This window comes from Callospermophilus lateralis, chromosome 11 (genome assembly GCF_048772815.1).
Source record: "Callospermophilus lateralis isolate mCalLat2 chromosome 11, mCalLat2.hap1, whole genome shotgun sequence".
Lineage (NCBI taxonomy): Eukaryota > Metazoa > Chordata > Mammalia > Rodentia > Sciuridae > Callospermophilus > Callospermophilus lateralis.
Window position 1 is genome coordinate 42,145,626 of NC_135315.1, and position 18,953 is coordinate 42,164,578.

Sequence of the window (18,953 nt, forward strand, 5' to 3'; positions counted from 1 at the left end):
ATCCATCAGCATCAAAATATAATAAAATTTCAATTTGTTCTTTCTTTTATATATCTATCTTTTATGCCCCCAATACCTCATCCTGAACCTTTTTCACCTTTTTGTGTGTGTGTGTGTGTGTGTGGGAGATGGGGGTGGGGTGGGGGGATTGCTAGGGATTGAACCCAAGGTCTTGTGCATGTAAAGCAAGCACTCTACCTACTCAGCTATATCCCCAGCCCTTTCATCCCCGTGTGTGTGTGTGTGTGTGTGTGTGTGTGTGTGTGTGTGTGTTGCTGGGGATTGAACTCCAAGACCTCATACATGCTAAGCAAAAAAGCTAACACTGAAGTACATAGCCAGCTCCTATTTTCTTTCTTCTTGTTAGGTAATAACATCCTGGATTCCGTTGACAACCAGAGAAATAAAAAAGAATCTTTCAGGGTGGAGATAGGAACATGTTAAAAACATTTATTTTTTACAGTACTGGTGATCAAATCCAGGGCCTTGCACATGCTAAACATGTGCTCTACAGAGCTAGCTACATTCCTAGTCCGAAATAATTTTTTTCTAATATACTTTTAGTTGTAGATGGACACGATACCTTTATTTTATTAGTTTATTTTCATGTGGTGCCAGGGATGGAACCTAATGCCTCACATATGCCAGGCAAGCGCTCTAACACTGAGCCATAACCCTGGTCCACCTGAAATCATTTTTAATAAGGATTCAGAAAGTTATTGTTGAAAACAGTTGAATATATTATGAATTCAGAGAAGGGAAAAATTTGGAGACCACGGCTCTGGGTCTGGTATCACTACCAAATCACTAAGTTATCTGGACCCTAAGAGCATGCTTATTTAACTCAATGGATGAAAACTAATCAAGACGTTAAAATTTTCATATTAATACTAGATATGATTCTTAAGCTAAAGAAATTATCTTAACTTTTTTTTTTTTTTTTTTTAGGTAAGGGATGAGGGAAAGTTTATCACTGAGCTATATCCCCAGCACTTTCAAGGTCTCACTAAGTTGCTTAAGGCCTCTCTAAACTACTGAGGCTGGCCTCGAACTTATGATTCTCCTGTCATAGGCTCCCAAGTCACTGGGATTGCAAGCATGGGCCATTTGCCCAGCTTGTCTTAACCTTTTGTGAGCTGTTATGTAATTATGCTCTACAATACCACATGTAATTTCAAAGTAAAATATGTACCCAAAGTACCAAAAAATTCCTTTCGGCCGGTCCAACTTTTTCTTTTACATTATAAATTTACAGATAATGAAAGTTCTAATTAACCAAAATTTTGATAATATCTGGCCAAACAAAAAACACTGTACAGTGTTACAGAATGTTAACATATAGAACAAGGGGCTGGGGTTGTAGCTCAGTGGTAGAGCACAACCAATGAACAAGTTATGTACTTGAGTTTATATTTAAAAAATTATTTTGTAGTCAGGCATGGTGATGCATACCTGTAATCACAGCAATTTGGCTGAGGCAGAAGGACACAGTTAAATGCCAGTCTTTGCAATTAAGTGAGATCCTGTCTTTAAAAAAAAACAAAAACCACAACCTTAGGGTTGGGGTTGTGACTCAGTGGTAGAGCACTCACCGAGCATGCATGAGGCCCTGGGTTCAATCCTCAGCACAATAAAGGTATTGTGTCCACCTAAGACTAAAAAAATAAATAAATAAATAAATATATATATATATATACACACACACACACACACACACACACACACACGTAGGGGCATATATAAACCTATAATCCCAGAGACTCAGGAAGCTATAGTAAGAGGATCACAAATTTGAGGCCAGTGACAGCAATTTAGAGAGGCCCTAAGCAATTTCTTAAGACCCTGTCTTAAAATAAAATTTTAAAAAAGGGTTGGGGATGTAGGTCAGTGGTAAAATGTCTCTGGGTGCAATCCCCAGTATAAAAATTAAAGTAAACCTGACACGGTGGCGCACACCTGTAATCCCAGTGGCTGGGGAGGCTGAGGCAGGAGGATTAAGAGTTCAAAGCAGCATCAGTAATTTATCGAGGAACTAAGCAACTCAGTGAGATCCTGTCTCAAAATACTAAATAGGGCTGGGGATGTGACTCAATGGTTGAGCACACCTGGGTTTAATTTCTAGTAGCAAAAAAAAAATAAAATACTAATAAAAAATTAAAAGGCTGGGAATGTAGCTCAGTGTTGATGTGTCCCTGGGTTTTATTCCCAGTGAGAAGCAGGTAGGGAGGTAACTTTATTTTGAATGGCTGTAACAATCCCATAATGCAGGAAGTATCAAACACATTCTAGGTAATTAATTCAGTGATCTTTTCCCCTTTCACTGCCAGATTGAACAGCTTTGAGGATAATCTCCCTTGCTCTCCCAGAGCTCACTTGCAAGATTCATTATTTATGCCCTCATTTGTTTACTTTGTCCTATTTTTTCATATATTCAGGCCCACAGGCAGTGTTATCACTAGCCTGTTTCCAAAATGAATATATTAGTTCATTCCCTACTAGTTTAAAAAAAAAAAAAAAAAAAGATAATGGAACACAGTAGTGTCTTAAAATTGGGAGAGCAATCTCACCCGCCAGTTGATCCAAAAGAGAAGTTAATGACAATGCTGGCCTAGGTTACCAAAAAGCTAAATTATTTAGGCTGAAGTGAAACCCATATATCATTCTGGTCCTTTATTTTGAGCAATACATACACACAACCAACAAGGACTCTTAAAGGGCAGTGTTATTAAAAGGAAGCTCTGGCCCTCACCAAGAGTAGACTTATAAACTACGGAGGATTAAAATGATTGAGATGCAATCTGCCTAGCAACCATTCTTTAGGAAGACTTAAGTAACTCAGAAGCAATCAATGCCAGGACCTTATCTGAGTGATAAACAAATTACAGACTATACCAAGCCTTCTGCCCTCAGAATCCAGACTCATAACAAACAACTTCCACAAAAGCCTAGGGGTGTGAGGGTTTAAAACACTTGGAATATTGTCTATAGCACCTGACTGACAAAGCTGAAAAGCTAAAAAACCACCATCAGCTACATATCCATATGAATGCATTCTTTTATCTAAATAAATCTCCCACTTTGAGGGCAGCATTACCAGGTCACTTTTTGCCTCTAATATTTTCTTACTTCAAAAAAAGCTTTTCCCAATTCCAAATTTACAACAATCAGACTGATTATTATGAGAATTAAGCAATACCAACAGTCCAATATTTTCCTTCATCTTCTCAAGGGGATCATTTTATACTTCTGATTTGAATGGAGGATTAGGCTGAAGTCTCCCTTTACAGAGAACATAGGGCCTTGTTCCTGAAAACATTCTGTGACTCACAGAAATAAACAGGGTGGATAAAAACAGATTGCGAAAGAAAATTAAATCAGCTACTTTAACCTTAGCAGCACTATGTCCTTCAACCTAAGAAATTATAAGCCACTGCTTCAGATAATTGTTTCCTTGCAAAGGACTAAATGTGACAGCTTCCAAGCCCCATAAAGGATACCAGGAGATCAATGTAAATACACCTATCAATAGATATATATATAGCCTTTTATCTCCTTGGGAAAATTCTTCACAGAACCTAATTACTGCACCTTGCAAAATACTGATTACACAAATCAATCAAGAAAACAGAAAAAAGCCAGGTGTGATGGCATACACCTGTAACCCAGCAACTCCAGAGGCTGAGGCAGAAGGATCACAAGCTCAAGGCTAGCCTCAGCGATTTAGCAAGACCCTCAGCAACTTAGCAAGATCCTGTCTCAAAATAAAAAATAAAAAAAGACTGGGATATAACTTGGTGGTTAAGCACCCCTGGGATCAATTCCCAGTATCCCCACCCCCCCCAAAAAAAAGATAAAAAAATACAGTGAGCACGGTTTTGGCTCAGCTGTAGAGCCTAGCACATTCAAGGTGCTGGATTCGATCCTCAGCACCACATAAAAAATAAATAAATAAAATAGATATTGTGTCCATCTACAAATAAAAAAAATTAAAAATAATAAAATAAAGGTATTATGTCCAACTAAAAAAAATTAATGCAATGAGCAAAATGTAATATAATTTTATAAATTAATTGCTCTATCTATGGGTAGAGGAAAAATATAAAACACATAGGATATCAAATAGGAAGGCAACTTGTTTGTTTGGTAGAAACAAGTTGAAATGCTATATAGCTTCCAAGTCCTTTTTTGGTCACTGCCCCAAGATGCTACATCTTAAACATCAAAGTGTACTTTATATACTAGCTAGTTATCAAAGCTTAAATCAGTGATTTTTAACAGTTCATTCTCAGTAATAAGTTAGGTAAGACAACATCTGAGAAATCTTTTCCCTCCCAATTTAAACGTGATTTATGGAGCCCATTAGTATAAATGAGTAATAAATTAAAAACCCAAATGCAACATAAGATTACTATGAATCTATTTTTTTTAACACAATTCCATACTAAGGCTATTTGAAGTTATATGTGTGATATTTTATATAAATAAACAGATACCTATATCAATATATCATTGTTTATATATAGTTTCCTATAACTATTTATTTCCACAACTTTTTTTTTTTTTTTGGCATCAGGGATTGAACCCAGGGGTGCTTAAACACTGAGCCATATTCCCAGTCCATTTTTGTATTGTATTTAGAGACAGAGTCTCACAGACTTGCTTAGGGCCTAGCTAAATTGCTAAGGCTGGCTTTGAACTCTTGATCCTCCTGTCTCGGCCTCCCAAGCCGCCAGGCGTGCACCAACACACCAAGCCTGAGATGGTTTTTTTGTCCCACCATCCCTATTCTTTATAAAACTTGCTTTCACCTCACATTACTCCTGATTTAAGATCCAATAAATCAAGGCAAGAAAAAGTACCAATCTACCTAAAACTGTATTTAAGTCAGTTCTAGTGCTATCAATTCTGTCTTTAAACCTGGACTTCGGTTAAAAAATATTTTGGAAACTGAACCTAGATTACAAGAATAAACTATGAATCACTTTAATTAATATTTACCAGTATTGCAAAAGAGAGAGAGAGAGAGAGAGAGAGAGAGAGAGAGAGATTGATTGATTCATCCCTTCTGACATTGTAGCTCTTTGCTAATCAACATAAAAATAAACCTGCTCCAAATACCTTCAGTTGAAAATGCCCAGTTAAAGCAAGGAAACACTGCCACCCAACACACTCGATGAACATCATACCCTTTGTTTCTAACATCATAAGTTTTGGATATTCAACCTTCAATTGGTAACTTTCCTCTCAATTTAAAACATAATGAGGTTTTTGTTTTTGGCTGGGATGAGACACATGTCCCCCAGAAAAGATCCATAAGTTACCGAAGCAAAGGAATTCAAAAGAGAGAAATATCTAAACCTTAGTGTCATAGCCGTTCAATTTCTTAAAAGTTGAGGGAGAAGAACCTTTAAAAAATATGTGAATGAATTACAATCTATTTAGATTTTTTTCCTTAGGTTTGATTTTGGTTTCAGATAAATATCCCACTTGGAACCCATAAGAAATTTACCAGCGGAGAAACAGTTTAAGACTTTAAGTTTCAATAACAGCAAGGTAACTTTGCCAGTTCTAGCTCGGTTTCTCCTACAGGACTGACCTACTACACAAAGCCGGCAACAATGTAGTCCAGAGATGAGACCTGAGCAGAGTTAATTGCTAACAACTATCAGGGTTTCCTTTAACCATCATTTGATAGGGGATGATCCCTTTTTCTACTAAGACCTCCTCCCCTTTCAGATTGTTGTTGCTGATTAAGGCAATCCCAAAGAGGAAAATGATGAAGACAGCCTAAACGAACACCGATGCTGCACAGTTCCAAAAACACACTTCTAGCTTGCTTTTTTTCTTTTTCCTTGCGGTTTACTGCATCAATTGACTGACCCTCTCTCTCTCTCTCTCTCTCTCTCTCTCACACACACACACACACACACACACACAAAAAAAGCTCCCCCTTTTTTGTGCATTTTACTATGCGACCGATATCGACACATCAGTCAAAAGATGAGTCCTGAATTTCTTTACCCAGCTACAGGGGATGAAGGAAAGGAAACAAGAATGAAGGGTATAATTATAATTGGAAAACCAAAATATACTGATGGGATGTGGAGATGTTACTTCCCACTCCATTTACCCTTTTCTTACAAGGTTAGGTCAGCCGAACTCCGGGTCACGTTAAAAAAAAAAAAAAAAAGCGCGCGCACGCGCGTGCACACAGAAACACACACACGCACACGCACACACGCACACGTACACGCACACACACACCTTGCACCCAGGAAAGGAGGTGAGGTTCGTTCCGCAGCACTCAGAAGGACTCCAGGTTCCGCCCCGCCTGTCTGGGACAGCTCAGCCCTGTTCGCCCCCACCCAGATAAGGTGAAGGGGCTTCCAGAGGGAAGCAGGGGGAGGGGGAGACGGCTACTCCGGGTGCCAGGCTCAAAGAGCGCAGCACTCGGCGGTGCGCCGACACCCCCTCCCCCAGCCGGCTGCTGCTTGCTCCCCTCCGCCGCCGGAAGCCAACCCCGCCCCCTCAGCTCCATTCCAGCTCTCAGCGAGCCCCCTCCAGTCCCATAGCCAATGGTGAGCCAGGAAACCAACAGAGCGACTTGCCGTGCAGCCAACTGGGGAGGCCCACTGGGAGGTCAGTCGCCCGGGATAGGCCAGCTACCCCCTGCCCGGTCCCTGCTCAGCTCCTCTTTGTTAGCGCTGCCCCTCTCTCTAGTGGCCCCCACCCCAAAGCTGGGAGCCAAGCATTTCGCAGCTGGGCCAGGTGATGTCTTCCCCTTCTGCTCCCCCACGCCCTGCTAGCCAAAGTACTAGGAGTGATCCCCCACCATTACCGAGGCACTCTTAAGAGCGCCTCAGACTTCCAAGCAACTGCCATCAAGAAACATCGATAGTAAAAATAGCGTTCTCCAGGCCTCTCTCACTGCCCTCCAGGTTCATCAACTGCTAGTCCTCAAAACAGGGGATAGATTTAGGTTTACATATTAAAACGCACGCCTGTAATCCCAGAAGCTCAGGAGGCTGAGGCCGGAAGATCACAATTCAAAGCCAGCCTCAGCAAAGGCGAGGTGCCAAGCAATTCAGTGATACCCTGTCTCTAGATAAAATATAAAATGGGGCTGAGGATGTGGCTCAGCGGTCGAGTGCCCGTGAATCCAATCCCCAGTACACCCCACTACACCAAAAAAAAAAAAAAAAAGACTTTCCCTGTCAGAAAGTCCTGCTTCCAAAGAGAAGAAGTGAAGGAATAAAGAGCGCAATTGGGAAAAGTCTGTATCTGCAAGTTGGAGAGGAACACATCAAATAATCTGTTTAAAACAAAAATGCAAATATATCAAAACATACATACAACTGGCTCCAACCTGTGTCACATACAAGAAGTCTACCTTCAATTAAACCAAAGATAACCACTCCCTGAGCAGGTTTCATACAATCAGAACCATAACCATATTCCATCCTAGTATTAGTAAAAACTCACAGCAGCAACTGCCAGACTACCACATAAATGAATTTGCAACAAAATGTTTTATTACTAATGCCAGGCTTATGGGCATAACACTGCTGAGATGGAATGTATAAAGACTGTAGAAGATTTTCTTAGATGCAGTAGTGGAGTACATAGGACTCATAAAAAAAAAAAAAAAGGAGGCTATGACAGAGGATCACAAGTTGCAGGCCAGCCTGGACAACTTAGAGACCCTGTCTCAAAATTTTAAAACTATCCTCAAACAAGAACAAAACCATTTTCCCAAATCTAGGGAAACATCTTATTTCAATTGTTTTTCCAGACCCGGGCTGGGGATGTGGCTCAAGAGGTATCGGGCTCGCCTGGCATGCGAGCGCCCCGGTTCAATCCTCAGCACCACATAAAAACAAAGATGTTGTGTCTGCCGAAAACTAAACAATAAATATTAAAAAGTTCTCTCTCTCTTTAAAAAAAAAAAAAAGAAAGAAAGAGAAGAAAAATTTATTTTTCCAGACCCATACCTCCACAGAATGAGAAAGTGTTTTTCACCAGTGAACAGAAAGCAGATCCCTGATTGTCTAGAGTTGGGGATGTGGAGGGTACTTTCTGGGGTGGTAGGACTATTTTGCACCATTATATGACCCTAAAGTTATCAAAATTAAACAAATATACACTTAAAGTGGATGAATATTAATCTACATTAATAAAATGTTATTAATCATACCTTAATAAAACAATTTTTTGGGGGGGTACCAGGGATTGAATTCAGGGGCACTCAACCACTAAGCCACATTCCCAGCCCTATTTTTTATCTCATTTAGAGACAGGGTCTCACTGAATTGCTTGGCGCCTTACTTTTGCTAAGTCTGGCTTTGAACTTACAATGCTCCTGCTTCAGCCTTTAGAGCCGCTGGGATTAAAGGTCTGTGCAACCGCACTTGGCTACGTTGTCATTTTTGCCCAGTCTTCTTGCAGTTGTAAGGTGTTAAATATCTATATACCCTTCACATGCCCTCCTCAAGTACTTCAATAATTTAAAACAAATCAAGGATTTTTAAGTATGTGGTTCTTTGGTAAAGCTTAGCAGGTGCACATAAAAATAATAAAAACAGAACTTTAAATTTTAGTAGCCACTTCTTATGTGGAAGGGGCTTGGGTGTTGTTACATATTTCATACACAATAACCTCAGTTTTCTTGGAAGACAGAAAAGGAGTGAATGGTAGCCAGTTTTAAAGCCAGCTCTAATTTTTCTAACCTAAGTTAAAAGATTCTGGCAAAACAGAGTATAAAGGGGGGCTGGGGTTGTGGCTCAGTGGTAGTGTGCTTGCCTAGCATGTGTGAGGCACTGGTTTCGATTCTCAACACCACATACAAATAAATAAAATAGGGCTGGGGATGTGGCTCAAGCGGTAGCGCGCTTGTCTGGCATGCGCGGGACGCTGGGTTTGATCCTCAGCACCACAAAAAAATAAATAAATAAAGATGTTGTGCCCACCGAAAACTAAAATAAATAAATAGATATTTTAAAATTCTCTCTCTTTATAAATAAATAAATAGATAGATAGATAGATAGATAGATAGATAAATAAATAAATGAATAAATGAATAAATAAAATAAAGGTCCATCAACAACTAAAAGATATTTTTTAAAAAATAGATGTATTGGGGCTGGGGATGTGGCTCAAGTGTTAGCACGCTCGCCTGGCATGCGTGCGGCCCGGGTTCGATCCTCAGCACCACATACAAACAAAGATGTTGTGTCTGCCGAGAACTAAAAAATAAATATTAAAAAATTCTCTCTCTCTCTCTCTCTTTTGAGACAGGGTCTCACTAAGCTAATTAGGGCCTCGATAAATTGCTAGGGCTGGCTTTGAACTTTTAATCCTCCTGCTTCAGACTCCCAAACCACTGGGATTACAGGCGAGTGCCACCTGGCCTGGCTAATTATTCTTAAAGTATATTGAACCTCATTTTTCATAATCAATATTAACGATATTAAAATATAAAAATCTCTCAAAGATAGAAAAATCAAGAGTTTGGACTGAAAGCTAGTTTAGATAACATTGATCTAGTCTGATCAGTTTGAAACTTGTTATTTCTTGAGCACGTTATTTTGCAAATTTCCCAAATGACGTTTATTATAAGGCAAAAAACAAAAACCAAAAAAATCTACTTTGATACTTAAGTTTATTCTAATCAAAATATATATACAGTGTTCAAATAACTGAATAACAAACAAAAAATTAAAATGATCTAACCTGAACAAGAAGCTGAACACTTTTTTCTTTTTCTTTTTCTTTTTCTTTTTTTGTGTAGTGCTAGGAAATTGAACCCAGGCCACATGTATGCTTGGCAAGTTCTCTGCCCCTGAGGTATACCCCCAGTCCTTTATTAAATTTATTTTGAGACAGGATCTCATGAAATTGCCCAAGCTGGCCTAGAACTTTCGATTCTCCTGCCTCAGTCTCCTAATCACTAGGACTACAGGCATGTGCCACTGTGCCCAACTGCTGAGAAAACTTAAAATGGCATTTAGTCAGGTGTGCTAGCACATGCTAATCCCATTAGCTCAGGATGCTGACAAAGAAGAATTAAAAGTTCTAGGCCAGGGGCTGGGATTGGAGCCCCATTGCAGATCACTTGCCTAGCATGTGTAAGGCACTGGGTTCAATCCTCAGCACTACATTAAAATGAATAAATAAATAATGGGGCTGTAGCTGTAGCTCAGTGGTAGAGCATTTGCCTAGCATGTGTGAGGCACTGGGATAGAACCACAGCACCACATAAAATAAACAGATAGATAGATAAATAAATAAATGTGCTGTGTCTATCTGCAACTAAAAATATTTATAAATAAATAAACAGATAAGGTAGATAGATAAAGGTGTTGTGGCCGTCTACAACTAAAAAAAAAAAAAAAAAAAAAAAATAGTTATAGGCCAGCCTGGACAATTTTAGTGAGATTTTGTCTTAGAAACTAAAAAGAGGATATGGCTCAGTGGTGCTGTCCCTGTGTTCGATTTCTAGTACCACCAAAAAAAAAAAAAAAAAAAGAAAAAAAAAAGCAGTTTCCCCTAAAGACTTGCTATATGACATGGATTTCAAACACTCATGACACAGAACAAAGAAACTGATGATTCAAAAAAAAAAAAATTCACTTAGAGAGAGTTAACCAGTCTTGGTGGCACACACTATAATCCAGCAATTTGGGAGACAGAGGCAAGAGAATTATAAATTTGAGGCCAACCTGGGTAAGACCCTGTCTCAAGAAATTTTAAAAGGGGCTGGGTATGTATTTTCGTGTTAAAGCACCCCTGGGTTCAATCCCCAATACCATCAAAAATAAAAGAGAGCGAACAGCAGATCTGATCAATGCCTCAAACTATTCTGTTTAGCAAGGTATTCTTTCATAGTTTTTTTGCTGATGAGTTTTTTAATTGGCTGCACTTTCTTTTTCAGGCACTAGAGGGAAACGTAAAGCCAATTCACTGTATTTTAAGAATTTTCACTTAGGGGCTGGGGTTGTAGCTCAGTGGTAGAGTGCTTGCCTAGCACCTGTGTAAGGCACTGGGTTCAATCCTCAGCAATGCACAAAAATAAATAAATTAAATAAAGATATTTTTTAAAAAGAATTAATTTTGGGGCTGGGGTTGTGGCTCAGTGGTAGAGCGCTTGCCTAGCATGCATGAGGCACTGGATTCGATCCTCAGAACCACATAAAAATAAACAAATAAAATAAAGGCATTCTGCCCATACATAACTTCAAAAACATTTTTTTTTTAATGATATGGGGGCTGGGACTGTGGCTCAGCGGTAGCGCACTTGCCTGGCATGTGTGAGGCACTGGGTTCTATTCTCAGAACCATGTATAAATAAATAAAATAAAGATCTATCAACAACTAAAAAAATATGTTTTTTAATGATACGGGGGCTGGGGCTATAGCTCAGCTGATAGAGTGCTTGCTTTACATGCACAAAACCCTGGATTCAATCCCCAGCACCTCCAAAAAAAATTTAATATTAAGATAGAGTGGTAGTGCTTGTGATCCTTGCTACCCAGAACAGGGGAATCACAAGATCAAGGTCAGCCTGGGCAACTTAGCAAAACCCTATCCAAAAATAACAAATAAAAAGGGTTGGGGTTGTAGCTTGGTGGTAAGGTACTTGCCTAGCACCTGTGAGGCACTGGGACTGATCCTCAGCGCCACATAAAAATAAAGGTATGTGTGGGCTGGGGATGTGGCTCAAGCGGTAGCGCGCTTGCCTTGGCATGCCTGCAGCCCGGGTTCGATCCTCAGCACCACATACAAACAAAGATGTTGTGTCCGCCGAGAACTAAAAAAACAATAAATATTAAAATAAATTTAAAAAATAAATAAATAAAGGTATGTGTCTGTCTACAACTGAAAAAAAAAAAAAACAGGAAGATGTAGCTCAGTGGTAGAGTACTTGCCTCTATGATAAAAAAGGATAGGATACATTGAGTCTTTGAGTTCAATCCCTGTATTATAAATAATAATAATAGCAGCAAGGTACAGCCTATAGTCTTAACAACTTGAGAAGCTGAAGTAATAGAATCACTTGGACCCAAGAGTTCAAGACAAACCCAAGCAACATAGAAATACCCCATCTAAAAACTTTAAAATAAAATAATAATAAAGGCAAACTATAACAGAAAATGCACAAAAAGAGGGCCAAACTCTAGCCTTTGGGAGAATACGGCTTTGAAGCAGGATGGAATAAGAAATATTTCTAGCAGAGGGGGGAAAATATGTGTCCATATCATAACTCAAATAAGCCTATCCAAACTGGCTTATTCGGGCTGGGGATGTGGCTCAAGCGGTAGTGCGCTCGCCTGGCATGCATGCGTCCTGGGTTTGATCCTCAGCACCACAAACAAAACAAAGATGCTGTGTCCGCCAAAAACTGAAAAATAAATATGAAAATTCTCTCTCTTTCTCTTAAAAAAAAAGAATATTTAAATAAAAAAAACTGGCTTATTCTACTAAAAATCTTCCTCATTTTTTGTTGTTGTAGATGGACACAATACCTTTATTTTATTTATTTTTAATGTGGTTCTGAGAATCAAACCCAGTACCTCACACATTCCTCATCTTACTCTAAAAGGAAATAATGTATACCTAGGTGGTGACTTCCAAGTGTAAAATATAGAGGCATTATCTAGCAAGGATGTGCTATAATAACTAGATGGCTAGGTTTCAAAATCAATTATATATTTGGATTCTGTTTGTTTTGGGGGGGTACGCTGAGGATTGAACCCAAGCAGGCTCTACCACTAACCTAGGTTCCCATCCCTTTTTATTTTGCTATTTGGAGACAGTGTCTTGCTAAATTGCCAAGTCTGTCCTCAAACTTTCAATCCAACTGCCTTAGTCTCCTGAGTTACCTAGAATTATAGCATGTGCCCCATGCCCAATTATACACATTTTAAAAGGTATGCAGCAGATACAATTGAAGTTAGGACTGTTATGTGACAATTTAAAACTCTCATTTGAAATCAGGATAAATTACTCTATACCCTACTGAAAAGTGTGTTAAGGATAAATGAGTAAGTATAAGTTTCCTAAATGTGCTATCTTAAGACAAACTGCTTCCTGGGTTAGAAAATAGAGTATTCTGACAATCAGCTTTCAGTGATGCCTTTGAAAAATCTCTGTGAAAAGACATGTTGATTAGCAAATCATTTCTACACCTAAATAATTCAAGACTCCATAAGAAAGACTTTCACAGACAAACCAGAATTAAAGCTCAAAGTCACACTAAGGACACTAAAGGAAATGCCTGTGTGGTGAATTTTTTCCTCATCCTCAAAATGAGTACTTCATCTTTTGTTATGGTTTAGGATGTTTAGGTTGTGTGCTGGTATGGGGAGTTGAAGAGAAGGGAAAATAGTTAATTTATCATATTGATGGGGTAGCACATGGTAGAAAAAGCAAAAAAACAACACCCTGAAAAAGTTTCACACACACGGAGAAAATGAGACAGCAAACTTGTGAATCAAGCATGATTTGGCATCTTTAAATGCAGAGCCAATTTTCTTCTAGTGCCAAAGCCAATGGCTTCTCCTGTAGATAAAATGGCACAGTTCCTGAAAAAGCCCTGGACGCTGTTTCCCCACAATCCTATAATCTGTCAGAAGACAGAAAACAAAAAGAAGGCTATGCCAGCCAGAAAAATCAAATTATAGCCAACAGAGAGTCAACACTTTACTTCAAACAGAAGGAGCCTTTTCTATATATCTCTGAAAGGAGAGAGACAAAAGAAGCTTACCATTGTTTAAATAACCAAAGCAAGCAATTAATTTAACCAAACAACATCTTGGATTATCATCTGATTCAACAGCCTGGCTTTTCACTTCTTATTCATAGCTTTGAAGAGTACGTGCAATGCTTATTAAAAACAGTTGATTCCAGCACTGTAGCACACAAAAACCTGTAATCCCAGCGGCTGGGGAGGCTGAGGCAGGAGGATGTCGAGTTCAAAGCCAGTCTCAGCAAAAGTGAGGCACTAAGCAAAGCAACTCAGTGAGACCCTGCCTCTAAATAAAATACAAAATAGGGCTCAGGATGTGGCTCAGTGGTCGAGTGCCCCTGAGTTTAATCCCCAGTACCAAAACAAACAAACAAACAAAAACAGTTGATGATTACAATATACAAAGAACTTTTATAAGTTAGTAAAATAAACAAAAAGCCAAAGGTGAAAATATTCAAACATCATGAACAAATAAGTCACATAAGAAACACGCAGTCTAAATACATATACTATATTCTGCATTGTTAAGATAGTGGTGGAAACTTACTTTATCCATATTCAGGAGGTTGAGCAACAAGCATCACAAATTTGAGGACAACCTGGGTAATTTAGCAAGAGTCCCTGTGAAGGGAAAGTGAGGAATGAGAGACAGGTAAAAAAGAAATAAAAGACAGAGACCAGGCAGAGATGCACAGAAGAGTTTTGTTTGTCAGAGCTGACAAATAAAGGCCATCTCTCTATATAAAATTCAAAACAGTCTTGAATTCTGGGACTTTTATGGGGGACACTCAGAAATCAGAGCAAGGCGGGTCCTAATGTTGTGTTGGTATGAGGGAGTGGTGAGCCTTTCTCAGAAAGGCCCTTGGGTGGGAAAGTGAAATATTTTTCCTTAAAATGGCAGCGATATATGATTTTTTTGTGCATTATATTATACATAATAAATGGCATCTGTCACTGAAGATGGTCATCCAAATGCTAAGGACCTTGTACCCTGTCCCCCTAAAAATAAAAAAGGGCTGGAGATAAAGCTCAAGAGTAGAGCACTTGCCAGGCATGGTGGAACATGCCCTCATCTCAGTGACTCAGGAGGCTCAGGCAGGAGGATCACAAATTCAAGGCCAGCCTCAGCAACTTTTTAAGACTCTCAGCAACTTAGCAAGGCACTGTATCAAAGTAAACAAAAGTACTGGGGAGGAGCCAAGAGGGGTGGCACACCCTTGTAATCCCCATGACTGGGGAGGCAGAGGCAGGAGGATTGCAAATTCAAAGCCAGCCTCAGCAACTTAACAAGGCCCTAAGCAACTTAGTGAGACTATGTCTCAAAATAAAATAAAAATTTTATGTAAAAATGTGTATGTGTAACCGATGTGATTCTGCAATCTGTATTTGGGGTAAAAATGGGAGTTCATAACCCACTTGAATCTAATGTATGAAATATGATATGTCAAAAGCTTTGTAATGTTTTGAACAACCAATAAAAAAAAAAAAAAAGGAAAAAAAAAAACCTGAGTCAGTGATTAAATGCCCCTGGGTTGAATCCCCAGTAACAAAAATAGTAGAGCACTTGCCTAGCACATTTTAGGCCCTGGGGTTCAATCCCTAGAACTGTAGCAGCCCCAACCCTCAGAAAAATAGTTCTTTCTTCAAATAATCCTAAAGACATTTTGGCTTAGTGGTATTACCAAAAACTTGGAGAGGAAACTCTGACTAGTCTAAATGAAAAAAATTTAAAAAAAGAATATCTCGTGTAAGTAATACATTCCTAAAAATATTTAGCATATCAAGCGCAGTAGAACACACCCATAGTCCCAGATACTCAAGAGGTTGAGTCAGAAGGACTGTGTGAGCCCAGGGTTCAAATACAACTTAGACCACACAGAAAAACACCATCTAAAAATATAAAAAATCTTAGAATAGGGATGAAGTTCATGGCAGAGCTCTGTCCTACTGTGTATGAGGCCCTTGGTTCAATCCCCAGCACTGCAGCAAAAAAAAAAAAAAAAAAAAAAAGGCAGTTTTGTGAAATGCCTAATCTGAGAAGGAAGCCATTAAACATATGGATACAGATAAACTGCAAATCCAATCCAAAGGAATTAAAATAAAGCCAGGCAGGGTGAGGCAAATCTGTAATCCCAGTAACACAGGAGTCAGAGACAGGAGGATCACAAGTTGAAGGCCAGCCTGGGCAATTTAGCAGGACCCTGTCTCAAATTAAAGAATTTTTAAAAAGGGCTGGGGATGTAGCACAGTGGTAAAGTGCCCCAGGTTCAATACACTCCCTTCAAAAAAGGAACTAAAATAAGAACATAAAATAAACCTTTACCCATGAACATAGTGTATTGGAAGACAATCCTCAGTCTACAATGAACAAAGCAAATGATGAAAACAAATAACAAAAAAGTCTTAATAGTGGGCTGGGGTTGCGGCTCAGCAGTAGAGCGCTAACCTAGCACGTGCAAGGCCCTGGGTTCAATCCTCAGCACCACATAAAAATAAATAAAATCAAGGTATTGTGTCCAACTACAACTAAAAAATAAATATTTTTAAAAAATTCTTAATACAATCATAAAAATAAAATATATCCAAGAAAATAAGTTTACTCAACTGCCTTTTCTGTGCAAGTAGGCCATTCAAGGATCTCTTTTCTAAGTCACCAATTGTGAAATAAATGCAAATAATGCTTGGTACAAAAGTATGCACAGTCTTCCCATTAAAGAGGCAAAAAAAAAAAAAACAACCTTTTACTTGTCCTAGATGCAAAGATGTAATGGATTATAGGAGAACTTAAATTCCAGAAAGATTTAATTCCAACCTATTATAAACTAGTATCTTCAAATCACTTTGTTCTAAAATTAGCAATACATAGGTCCTTATACCAAAGGGGATACCCAAGATACCCAATGAGCTGTCAATAGGATAAAGTTCTAAGCATTCTATTGCTTAACCATTTCAGTTTTCCCTTACCAGTTTTAAGCAATATCCTGATTTTTTCCTCTGCTGTTTTTGGTTTGTTTTGGTACCAGGGACTGAACTTAGGGATGCTTTACCACTGAGCCATATCCCCAGCCATTTTTTTTTTAAATTTATTTCTATGTTTTCTTTTTAAGAGAGAGGGAGAGATAATTTTAATATTTATTTCTCCATTTTCATCGGACACAACATCTTTATTTGTATGTGGTGCTGAGGATCGAACCCAGGCTGCACGCATGCCAGGTGAGGACGCTACCGCTTGAGCCACATCCCCAGCCCATATCCCCAGCCATTTTTATTTTTTATTTTGTGACAGGACTTTGCTAAGTAACTTAAGGCCTCACTAAGTTGCTGATGCTGGCCTCCAATTTGCGATCCTCCTGCTTCAGCCTCCCTAGTTTGGGGGATTACAGGAGTGTGCCACCACACCAAGCTCATCTATTGTTAAATACCACTTTAGAGGCTGAGAAAAATTTAGTTCAACAGATTCAAATTTCAAGCATTTTCCAAGTACATTACAGGTAATGATGCCACTGATTCTATATTTAGACTCAGGAATGGAACAAAGAGTGCTAGTTTTACCTGAAATGGCACCTTGTCGTTCTTCAAGTTCTAATTCAAATCACCATCTAACCCTACATAAAAATGTCTGTATCAAGGGGCTGGGATTGTGACTCAGTGGTAGAGCGCTCGCCTAGCACATGTGAGGCCCTGGGTTCAATCCTCAGCACCACATAAAAATAAAACAAAGATACTGTGTCCAATTATAACTAAAAAATAATAAATATTTTTTTTAAAAATGTCTGCATGGCATCACCTACAATAAATTAAAATGCTTTCTCAATATTTTCTTATGAGTGGTCCTATTGATTGACTGTAATGATTTACATTATAGACAAAAAAATCACCCCACCAGTACTTTAAATGTTCAGCATTGTAACTACCATAGGGTGGCAATCAAACCCCACCAAACCCTGATAGCACCAAATAGCCAAGATAATTAAGTTTGTTTTGGTTTGGTTTTTGTTGGTACCGGGGATTGAACCCAGGAGTGTTTAACTACTGAGCCACATCCCCAGGCCTTTTTATTTTTATATTTTGAGACAAGATCTTGCTGAGGTGCGTATGGCCTCATTGCAAAGACTGATTTTGAACTTGCAATCCTCCTTGCCTTAATCTCCCTGGCTGCTGGGATTACAGGCATGTGCCACCATGCCCAGCATAAAATTCTTATATTAGGAACCCTTTAAAGTGGTATTATAATAAATCTTTAGGGAAATTTTTTTTTTGGGGGGGAACCTGGGGATTGAGCCTACAGGCACTTAACCACTGAGCTACATTACCCTTTCACTTTTTATTAAGAGACAGGGTCCCACTAAATTGCTTAGAGCCTTGCTAAACTAAGGCTAGCCTTGGGATTGGGGTTATGGCTCAGTGGTAGAGTGCTCATCTAGCACACTCGAGGCACTGGGTTCGATCCTCAGCACCACATAAAAATGAATAAAATAAAGGCATTGTGTACAACTACAACTAAAAAAAATATATTTAAAAAAAAAAAAAACTAAGGCTAGCCTTGAACTTGGCAATCTTCTTGCCTCGGTCTCCCAAGTAGGTGGAATTACAGGTGTGCACCACTGCACTGAGAAATATCTTTAATAAGAAGTTGAGAAATATCTTTAATAAGAAGTTGTTTCATAATTGTTACATTTCAAAAATTAGGGAAGCAATATCTTCTCCCTAAATCTGAGCTATTTTTTTCCTCAAATAGTATTTATAAAAATGTATCACCTTTCTCAAAAGGAACTTAAGGCCTCTAACAGACATCACATTGCTAATTTTCACAACATCCCAATAAAGAACTATTATTTAACGTTTATATCACACTTGAACTTGCAAAAGTGTTTTACAATTATTTTCATTAGTAGTCATGCCTCACAACCACCCACCTGAGCTAAACTGGTTCTGTTAGCCTCATTTGACAGATGGGAAAACTAATGCATACTAAGGCCAAGGTCAAGCCAGTATGCTTTTCCAAGATCAAGGACCCATCCCTTGAAAACAGTCTCATTCACTCACCAGTTATCTATATTGCTTATAACAATGCTAAACAGTGTTTTGAAGAACAGAAATCCCCCTAAAATAATGTCACAAAAATATTAAGAGATTAACATAATTCAAAGTTAGCCAAATTATATTGTTAAATTATGCGCACAGAAAATATTGTAACAGGGCGCTTTCT

General features: G+C 38.7%; 1 protein-coding gene across 3 annotated transcripts in view; it reads right to left on the reverse strand.

Annotated features, from left to right (window-relative positions):
• The window catches only part of Fam222b (family with sequence similarity 222 member B), a 76,147-nt gene that overhangs the window by 43,067 nt on the left and 14,127 nt on the right, over positions 1-18,953 (reverse strand). Inside the window, exon 1 of one of the 3 annotated variants that reach the window (XM_076869536.1) lies at positions 14,292-14,337. The exons of 1 other annotated variant lie outside the window; for it this stretch is intronic. The gene's annotated coding sequence lies outside the window, so the exon portion shown is untranslated. Of the gene's footprint in view, positions 1-6,264; positions 6,378-14,291; positions 14,338-18,953 lie in introns of those variants that run through there. One more of the 3 variants, XM_076869537.1, reaches the window with a different exon arrangement.